Source organism: Zingiber officinale, chromosome 2B (assembly GCF_018446385.1).
Source record: "Zingiber officinale cultivar Zhangliang chromosome 2B, Zo_v1.1, whole genome shotgun sequence".
Taxonomy (NCBI): Eukaryota; Viridiplantae; Streptophyta; class Magnoliopsida; order Zingiberales; family Zingiberaceae; genus Zingiber; species Zingiber officinale.
Window position 1 is genome coordinate 30,774,519 of NC_055989.1, and position 11,311 is coordinate 30,785,829.

Here is an 11,311-nt window from a genome sequence, read left to right on the forward strand (position 1 = left end):
CACTAGAGTGATCAGTACTCCCACATATTTCACAAGTAGATATGATGGCATTGACCATATTTGAATTAGTCCCCATACTTTCTAATTTCTTTGTAAGAGCATCCAATTTTGCAGACATTAGGGTGACTGCATCAACATCATACTTTCCTGATACTTTAGTTGGGTTTGAATAAGAATAGCCACCACTTCTCTCATTTTCCTATTGATGATGATTTTGTGCTACACTTTCAATTATATCTTCAGCTTCATCTAAACTTTTGTTCATGAGTGCCCCTCCAGCAGTTGAATCAAGAGATACCTTGCTATGATAATTGATGCCATTATAGAATGTGTGCAACACTAACCACCTCTCCAAGCCATGATGTGGGCATTGTCTGAGCATATTGTTGTATCTATCCCAAGCTTCAAATAAAGATTCTGAGTTAGCTTGTTTGAAACTTGCAATGAGATTCCTCATATGAGCCGTTTTACTAGGCGGGTAGAATTTATCCAAAAATTATTGCTCACATTGTTCCCATGTGGTGATGTTATTTGGAGTTAAAGAGTTTAACCATTGCTTATCTCTATCTCTCAAAGAAAACCTAAATAATAATAAGCATACCGCTTCATAAGAAACACCATTCATCTTCATTGTGCCGCATATCTCATAGAAGACCTCCAAATATTGATTTGGGTCTTCATGCGGTCCTCCACCAAACTGATTTTGCTACACCATAGAAATAATAGCTGGTTTGATCTCAAAATTATTTGCTTCAATAGAAGGTCTTGAAATACTAGATCGAAAACCCCTAGCATAAGGTGTTGTATAATCCTTTAGTGGTCTATTAGCCATGATAGAATGTTCTTGTTCTGTTTGTTGTCTTTATAGAATTTTTCTTCTATGAAAGTTTCTATCTATTTCTGGGTCTAGAGGAAGAAGTTCTCCTGTAAAGTTAGCTCTTCGTATACACAAGAATAAGATTGCAAGATATATTTATTCAAAAGAAAAAAAGAAAGAAAGAGAAAAGTTAGATCAATAGGAAAATAGAGAAAACTAGATTAAAATGCTAGAAATCAAGAATGCAGAATTAGAATTAGAATTGCAACAAAATGAATTGTAGAAAGATATGCAAAAACTATGAAAACAAAATTATAAAGATTAGATTCAATTATGCTAATGAAAAGAAAAGTTATGTTTAGTCTAACTCAATTGATAATCTCTAATGTTATAGCACAGTTCCCCAGCAACGGCGCCAAAAATTTGTTGACGTTCCGCAAGTGTACGGAAATGTCGTAAGTAATAATAAAAGATATCGTATCCGTAGGGACCGGAATAACCACTAAAGATATCTCAACACGAGTTAGCTAAGCAACTAATCAATGAATTGACAAAAGCAAAGTACAACTATGCAAAGTAAAACATAGAAACTAAAGAATAAGAAACAAGAATAAGGGCTATGATAAAGGTAGGTTCTAGAAGTTTCGATTTCTTTGTAAGGTTATTCAATGTAAATGATCTACCAAATCTTATTCCTCAATTGTCCATCATTTGTAGAAGGTTTCCGGTTCCCTCTTGCAATAAACAACCGACCTAGGACTACAATTTATATCTAAATGTGATCAATTAAGTATGAATCCTATGATGTCCTTACACGGGCTTGCCTGTCACGTGCGTCCCTCGGATAATCAACATAGGAACTCATTGCTTCTCAACCTCATCGAGATATAAAAGATTAATGCACACAATCTATCCTACCTCCTTGAATAACCCTATTTCATCCTCAAGATAATCCCTCAAACGTCCTTACACGGGCTTATTCATGTCACGAACATCCCTTAGAAAATCGAATGAGAAACAAACTCTACAAGATCCACAAGATATTCAAACATTCAATCAAGTATGGGAATTAGGTCCAAATCACAACAAACCACACAAGATCAAAGAGATACAAACAGGACAAAATCATAGAAATAGGGAATTAGCAAATCCACAAGAGTTTTACCTCAAATCTTCATTACAAATACTCACTCCATCCTAGAACATAGAGATCCAATCCATAGAACAAGGAAAGAAATCTGAAAACAAGAAGATTACAAGCATCTTGATCCCCAAATCCAAGAAAGAAAGGGAAGAAAGGCTTGTCTACAATGAAGAACGGTCTTCGGATCCAATCCTTGCTTCCGGAGTTGAAACGATGAAGATCCGCCCTTAGATCGTCAGAAATTCCTCCAAGAATGTGGAGGAATGCCCCAAAACTTCTTTCCCCCCAAAAGGGAGAAGATCCCCTTTCAAATCTTGAAGAAGGCCTTATATAGAAGGGGGGTTTGGGCGCCACACGGCCTCGAGACACGGCCGTGTGAAGCTCACACGGCCTGTGCTACTCCCTTCTCTCCCTGTCTCATACGGCCATGTGTGAGACACGACCGTGGTTTGCTTTGCCACTGCTCCCCTTGCACGGCCTTATAGATCTACACGGCCTACATGATGTGCGTAGATTATATACACTTTTATGCATATTTGGGCGCACATCTACTTGTATTTCATTATAATATCATACTTCTATTATATTTTGTTCAGAGATCTACTCTTTGCTTGTTTTGATTGATATAACGTGATTCGTAGCAAAAACGGAGTTTAAATAAAGTCTAGAGCTTCCAGAGTGACACGGGCATGCAAAACTAAGTTTTCTTCATGTTCTGGTTGTGTGGAATGCACACGGTTGTTTCAAGGCCGTGTGGGGGGCGTGCTAGGGCCGTGTGAACATCACACGACCATGTGAAAGCCGTGTGAGATTTCCAGTACTGTAGACTAAAAGTAAAATGACCATAACTTTGTGTTCAGTTAGAGTTTTAGGCTGTTCTTTATACCAATTTGTAGATAACTTCAAGATCTATAACTTTGATGAAGACATAAACTGAAGAAAACCCCATCTTGGTGGTCTAAAAGACATTGTAATGAGACATAGCCATTTAGGGCCAAGACAAGGGGTGTGCAAGGGTCAAGACAAGGGGTGTGCAAGGGCCATGCAAGGGGTGTGAGCTCTACACGATCATGTGAGCCACATGACCCATGGTTGTGTGAGCCACACGGCCGTATAATATTTCCAGAGGAGAAGAATGACATGGCCGTGTGAATCCACACGGCCGTGTAACCTTGACAGAGCTAAAGCAGTACATGGCCGTATAAATCTACACGGCCGTGCAAGGGACCGTGTGGTTTTAACAGAGAAGAAACAAGACATGGTCGTGTGGGCCACACGACCATGTCACACCTCCAGAGCAAAATAAGCACATGGTCGTGTGTGCCACACGGCCGTGCCACGGGGCCGTGTGGAGGCCACGACCTACTCTATAAAAGGGGGGTTTCTCCCCTTTTCAAGGCATCTTGGATCTCAGACTTCTTCCCTCTCCTTGGGGAAGGGTTCTCCCCTTAGGGGGAAACCCTAGAGCTTCATTCTCCATCATCCATTGAAGATATGTCCATCTCTGGAGCAAGGAGGCATCCCCAAGACATCGGAATCATCGGCAAGCATCTCTTCTTCCCCCTCTTCTTGAATCTAGGGTTGTAAGTATGCTTTTCTTTATGTTATGGGTTTGTTCTTCCTTTGTAATGGAGTAGATCTCTAGATCTAGGATGTATGGAGTATTTGTAATGTGATTGTATGCAAACTCTTGTGGATTTGTCAATTTCCTATTTCTATGATCTTATCTTGTTTGTATCTATTCGATCTTGTATGGATTATTGTGTGTAATGACCCAATTTTCCCTATTTCAAGTTCTAAAAGTCCATAAAAATATTTGGAAATACTTTTAAAATATTCTAGAGATTTTTAGGAATTTTTAGAGTATTTTTACGTAATTTTTGGAGATCGTTTAGTAGGGTTACAAAAAGAAAGAAGTTTTTAAAAAAAATGTTGAAGGTGAGATTCGAACCAACGACCTCGGATTGGACTGACCCAAGCAAAACCGGCCCAACCAGCTGAGCTACACGGTTTTGTTAACCTTATATGGTGAGAATTAAGTTTATAGCATAGTTAATGATTAGAGAATAAATTGAGAAAAAGTGCGCGACTGAGGGATTGAAGCCGAGACCCTTCGATTCGGTTAAAAGTCGGCTGACCAACTGGGCTAGCGGCCGGTGTTAATTAAGGAAAGAGTGAATAATACTTAAGCAGTAGTTAGATGATAAAAACCCTAGTTATAAGAAGAGGACTTAAGTTTCACCCATGACCTAAAAACTCTCGATTCCTCTCCTCTTCTCACGCGACGGCGCATCTCTCCACGGGGGAAACCGCAGCGAGCAAAGCTAGGGCATTGCGGTGGCCGGCGAGCACTCTTCTCCGAGAGGTCATCACACCACCGAGCTCCTCTCGTCAAGAAGAGGCGCAAGCACAAGAAGAAGCCGAGTATTTCAAGCCTCCGAGCCCTAGATCTTCTTCCTCTCCTTCGGTTGTAAGTCCAAGCAAATCCCGGTGAGTTGCTTCTCACCTGCAGTAGGAGTAGTTCCCTTCGATTGGTTTTCGAAAAAGTTTTGTCTTTGAAGATTTCTGTCGTGAATTGAGGATTTAAATTTCTACACGAGTTTTGTGTTTTGTACTACTTCTTCTAGGTAGTTTGGGATTCCAGATTAAGAACGTGAAGGTTTAGGCTTGTGGATTAGACTCCTCAGCCTTATTATTTGAGTTTCATGTTTAGATAATTATCTGTTGTTACCTTAGTGGGCAGAATTGATTGGATCAACTTGTTGCCTTACAGGTTTCGGGTTGTTTCATGCTACAGCAATTTCATGAGTAGGTGGTTGCAAAACCCTAGTTTCGGTTGTAATTAGATCAGCCTTTCTAGGGAGTTTTTCAGTTTTGTTTTTCTTGTAGTTTAACAAGCATGTACAGTTTTGGAACTTAGAGGTTTAATTTTGAATTGTTTGTTGAATTTCCTACTGTACAGTTAGCATGATCGTGCTATATAATGTCATGGTAAGTTTAGATGTTTTCCTTGGAGTAGATAGCCTTCCTCAATGTGATACTAGCTTGGTCCCTGCACTCTCAATTCCATTGTGCATTCTGATCATGACCACCTGTACCATTGTGCACTCTTTTGTTGTTGTTTTAGGTGCAAGAACAATCTTTATTTAGTAGAATAAGTTTAGCATTATAGTTTTCTTGTCTTTGCACTTAAGGAGCAAGAACAGTCCTTAACATCAGTGTTTTGGTTTTGGGTACATTACATTTTAACAAGCATGAACAGTTTGTGTCGAGTTTCGGATTTCTTTTGAAGTATAAAGTTATTCCAGTAAGCATGAGATTTTCTATTTGTTATTCCAGCAAGAATGAAGTTTTCATTGCAAGTTATTAAGCATGAACAGTCTCTAATTTCCAGAAAACAGTTTGTTTCTGTTTAATTACAATTAGTATATTTTGAGCATGCAATTATTAGTTTTTTTTGCTATTTTATAAGCATGAGTTTCTGTCTTTGAGAAACTATAAGCAAGAAAGACCAATGTCTAGACTTGATTTCAATTCCAGAAAATTGAATATCAAAAGCGCACACAAGGTGTTTGCTTAAATGCCAAGTAAGGGCAAGTATAAAGAAGTTATAGTTAAAAAGAAAGTATTTTACTTTTAAAGGGCATGTACCAGACACAAGGTCCAAGGGATGGGCTCCAAGATGCCCCTAGGCACAAGGCCTAGAAGTATCTTAGTAGTTTCAGGATTAGCTACCTCGATTCTTATTAAGAATGCGCGCAAAGTGGTACAATGTTGGGCCCAAAAGAAGTTTATTATTATTTTGAAGTATTAAAGTATAAGTTTTTGAAACAAATGAAACGAGCTTCAAATCTGTCTAGAATTAGAAAGTTAGTTTCTTGTTATTTGAGGCATGCAATAGTAGTTTCAATTGTTTCCTTGCTACTAGATTATTCAGCATGTTTAGCTTTACATGTTTAGTAGTTTTACATGTTTAGTAGTTTTACATGTTTAGTAGCTTTACATGTTTAGTAGCTTTACATGTTTAGAATGCTTCTTTTATAGTTTTATTCATATGAGCATGATTAGCTATACATGTTTAGTATTTCAGTTAGCATGTTTCCTTTGCTATATATGAGCATGAGTAGTTTTATATGTTAGCATTCAGTTTTAGCATGTTTTTATTTATATACATGCATATCGAGTTTTTGTGAGTAGATAGCGCTCACTAAGCTTTATTCTTATAGACTGCATTTCCTCCTACTGCAGATAAAGGGAAAGAAAAGATAAAGTGAAGGAAGGCGACAAGGAGATGCAAGAGGAGTGTGTGATGTGTGGACTATGGAGGTCCTTGGGACTTAGCTAAAGAACTCATTTAGTTTAAGAATTTGTTTAGTTTAATTTCTTATTAAGTTGATAAGAAAATTTTGTAGTAAAAAGTTATGTTTCCGTTTTCATTACCTGCATGATTTGGTTTATTAAACTGCGTGGTTATGATTAGTTTTCATCTCTTATTAAACTGCGTGGGTCTTTGATATATTTTCCAGCCGCTTGTGGCTGAGTATATATGTATGTATTGTTGAATATGGTCACCGGTACAGAGGAGACTCTGCCGAAATTTTTCGGTAGGGTTTTCCTAGAGATTTTTATTAAACCGGTTAAGTAGAGTTTGTAGTTAAGTAACGGTCATCCTTAGATAGTAGTAGTAGTAAGAAGGGTGGTCGTTACATTGTGATTAGGACTTAATTACCATACTAGATTGAATGTTTGAATATCTTATGGATCTTGTAGAGGTAATTCCTCATTCGATTATCCCAAGGACGTTCATGACAGGAACAAGCCCGTGTAAGGACGATTGAGGGATAATCTTGAAGGGGAAATAAGGTCAATCAAGGGGGTAGGATAGATTGTATGCGTTAATCTTTTATATCTTGATATAGTTGAGAAGTAATGAATTTCTATGTTGATTATCCGAGGGACGCATGTGACAGGCAAGCCCGTGTAAGGACATCATAAGAATCATTCCTAATTGATCACATCTAGATATAGATTTTAGTCCTAGGCCGGTTGTCTATTGCAAGAAAGAATCGACAACCTTCTACATATGATGGATAATTGAGAAATAAGATTTGGTAGATCATTTATATTGAATAACATTACAAAGAAACCAAAATCCTAGAATCTATCACCTTCCATTCTCTAGCTCAACCCCTCTCGAGATCATTTTCTCTCTTTCCTCTTTTCTTTCTCTTACTTTCTTTTCTCACCAACCTTACGTTTGTCTAGATAATTCGCCGTGTGAAGTTAACTAGTGCTTAATCAACAGTCCCTTATTTTTCCTATTGTTTTCAGGTTAGCACATAGATCTGTCATGTCTCTTGGAGTATCCTGTCTGCCGGTCCCAAGTCACATCCGAGGACTATTTCCAGTTCTACCTCTGCTTTACTTGTCTTATGTTTTTGGTGGACTTGGTGTTATATAAATTCGACTTTATTTTTTTTGGAGTTGCTATGTGGAGTTGTATTTGTTTTGTTGTGGTTGTGTAAGTCTAGCCAGCTAGCAGTCTTTGTTGATTAGGTTTGTGTGGGCTTTCTTTCATTTTGTTTCCCGTTGTGTGTTTTTAGTACAGCCGAGTGGGTTGTTTAATATATATATATATATATATATATATATATATACCCACTCGGCTGGTTGTGATATATATATATATATTAACTGCGTGGTTGTGATATTTTGTTCCAGCCGAGTATGCTAAGTATATAATTGCGTGATTGTGTATATTCTAGCCGTGTGGCTGATGTATTCTTGTGGATGTATATATGATTCAGATTGTCATCGGTACATGGGAGATGCTGTCAGATTTTCCTCTGCCAGGGACTCCTCTAGGGCGTGACAAGGTCTTCCCGCCAATTGTTAGGTTCGCATACCCAATTGGATTTCTGCTAGATGTCAAGTCCCATGGACCAGTCGGACTTTTCGCCAGATATCAGGTCATTTATTGACTTATCTAGACTTCTACACTAGTTATCAGGTCCTCCAGACCTAGCTAGATTTTAGTCTGTTGACATACTAGTCAAGTCCTGCACACTTACTAGAAAAGTTAGATCACAACACATCTAACTTTAATTCATTTATCATTGATCAAAATTTAGTTTGACCATTCGTACCAACTGTACGAATAATCTCTCCATTTTTTATACAAAGATAAGTTGAGTTAAAGTTAGAAAAATAATATAGCAAGAAATAGCATAAAAATGATTTTTGTTGTGTTTATTCTCTTAATCATTTTTAAGGTTAAGTTTTTTTGGAATTTCTTTGTTTTCTTACTTTTTTTTACTTGAACTCTTACCCTCCTCCTTTGACATTCATAAAAAAATATGCATATAAGTATACCAAAAGCAAGGAAAACATGCAAACACTCCTAAGTAATTTACCAAATTTTAAAAATAATTAGGTCGATTTTTGGGAGGATTTAAAAATTTATAAGCATTTGTTTAAACAAAATAATTTTTTAAATATTTTTGAAAAGAGTTCTTCGAAACATTTTTCAAAACTAATATTTGAAAGTATAAAAGTAATTTTGAAGGTATTTTTCAAAGTGATTTTAAACGTATTTTTAAAAATATTTAACAAAGTATTTTCAAGTAGTTTTTCAAAAATATTTTTTAAGTATAAATTTTGACAAGTATTTTGAAAAGCAATTTTTGAAAAATTTGCAAAACATTTTTCTTAAAGAAATTAGATCAAAATAATTTTTGAAAAATTTTTAAAAAAACATTTTCAAAATAAAATTTGGAAAAAAATAAAAATTGTGAAAAAAATATTTTTCAAAGGTTTTCAGAGCAAGTTTAAAGCAAGATTTTGAATAAGCTTTTCAAATATATTTAAGGACTTTTTGCAAGTTATTTTCAAAGTGATTTTAAAGAAGATTATAGATCCTTCTCCTTAACTTGATATTATTTTGAAAATAATATTGATCTAAAAATGGTTCTTAAATATCTAACCTTTAGTTACTAACTAACTACCAAAAGATAGTAGCATTCACTTGATTAGTCAAGTTAAGTATATGTATTTAGCTAGCTATCAATTGAGATTTAAGTTAATTGATTAGTAATTTGATTCATTCGAATTAAGTTAGTTTAAATTATTAATTAGGTTAAATTAAATTAAGGTATTAATTAAATTATGTTTTTAAATTAAGGTTATCCTAAATTATCAATTAATGTTAGATTAATTAAAGTTAACTTTATGTTAAGTTTGATTAATGTTTTGAGTTTAATTCAATTATGTTTTAATTTTAATTAATTTAGGATTTTATTAAAGTTTTTACCATTTAAGCTAAAGTTTTATTTTTTCTATAGATTTAATAGAGGTTTTAAACTTAGATTTTAATTAATTAAAACTAGGTATCATTGAATAATTTTAGGTTTAGTTAAAGGTTTAAGTTTACTTTTAAGTTTATTATTATAATTTATTTTCAGATGAATAATTCATAATTAATTAATTTTAGGTTTTTCTATAAGTTAGATTATATTAATATTTTAATTTAAGTATTTGTTCTAATTTAAGTATAGAGGTTTTAAACTTAGATTTTAATTAATTAAAACTAGGTATCATTGAATAATTTTAGGTTTAGTTAAAGGTTTAAGTTTAGTTTTAAGTTTATTATTATAATTTATTTTCAGATGAATAATTCATAATTAATTAATTTTAGGTTTTTCTATAACTTAGATTATATTAATATTTTAATTTAAGTATATGTTCTAATTTAAGTATAAGTTTTAATTAAGTTTTTAAGTTTTAGCTAAGTGTTTAAATTTTAGCTAAGTTTTTAAGAAAATTTTTTTATAAAATATTTAAAAGGATTTTTTAAATAATTTTTTAAAAGATTTTTAATTTTTTTAAAAAACTATTTTTCAAATAATGTTTTACAATATTTTTAAAATAAATTTTTAAATATTTTTAAAATGATTTTTTAAAATGATTTTTAAAAAAATATTTTCAAAATAATTTTTAAAAGATTTTTAAAATTATTTTTAAAATAATTTAGGGTATAGGTTTGATTAAGTTAATTAAGTTAAAGTTTAATTAAGTTCAATTTTAATTACTTTCTAATGCAAGTGTATTTCAATTTTAGTTTTAAAGTATAATTACCTTTAATTTCAACATTTGATTTAGTTTATTTTGCATATGAATTAATTTATTTATTGAAGTTTAATTATGTGTTGATGTAAGATTTTAATTAAAATTTGAGGCTTATTTAAGTTAAATTTAATGTTTATGTAACACCCCACCCTCCTCACTACTGGACTGTGAGGGTGGAGCGCTACTGGACTACTACCTTTACTTAACTATCCTTGTTCACATGTTGATAGTAATTCCTAAAACTCTCGGAGAACTCAAAACATATAATTAACTAGTAGCGGAAGACTAAATGACTCATCTAATACATTCTTAATAAATGACAATCTTAATAAATTCTTATGCTAGGTCCCAAGGCTTCTATAGTCCAGGAATCACACATCCATCCGCACCTTCTTGTCGCCTTCCTTTGCTATAACTTTTCCTTTCCTTTATCTGCAGTAAGAGGAAATGTAACTATAAACAAAATTGCTTAGTAAGCGCTATCTAACTCACAAAACTCGAATATGCATGTAAACATACTGAAATCCAAGAACTGAAAACTCTAAGAAAACTACTACACATGCTCATCTAATAGCAAAAGAATAATGCATACTGGAATGCTAAACATGTAAAGCTAATCAGAATAACATGCTAACAGAAGGGAAACTAAAACTTGCTGAATTCTAAACACTTTCTGAAACTTTTTTCACTTGCGCGCTTAAAAACTTATTTTTTTATTTCACTTGTTTAAAACTTATACTTTAATACTTTTATACTTATGTGAAACTTATTTTACTTGTTCAAAAGCTTATACTTATAATATTTCAACATAATAATCAACTTTCTTCTTGGGCCCAGGGTTAGTACCATCTTATGCGCGTTCCCTAATAGGTTGGGGTAGCGAGCCACCAATCCTAAAAGAGCAGACCTCGGTCTACCAGGGCCAAGACCTCGGAATTAGACACCTGAATTTGTTTAACGATAACCTCGGAAGTCGGGTACTAGCCTCTTTAAAGTAAAATATCTTATTATCTTAATTACTTCTTCTTTAAATGCCTTGGCATTTTAACGAGTGTGTCAAAATCCCTAAAGTCTTGACTTTGGGATCTACTTAAGGCCTTGGCCTTTTTCTTTCTTTTCTTTATCTTTCTTATACTTGTTAATACCTCTAATAAAAGAAGACTTCTTTAAAAACTGAAATGTTTAAACAAATTCTAACTTTGAAATGCATAAACAAAAATCTGCAT

General features: G+C 33.8%; 1 pseudogene; it reads left to right on the top strand.

The window, feature by feature from the left end:
- Nucleotides 1-353: 353 nt before the first annotated feature.
- LOC122049954 lies at nucleotides 354-465 on the top strand (annotated as a pseudogene).
- The last annotated feature ends 10,846 nt before the right edge of the window (nucleotides 466-11,311 follow it).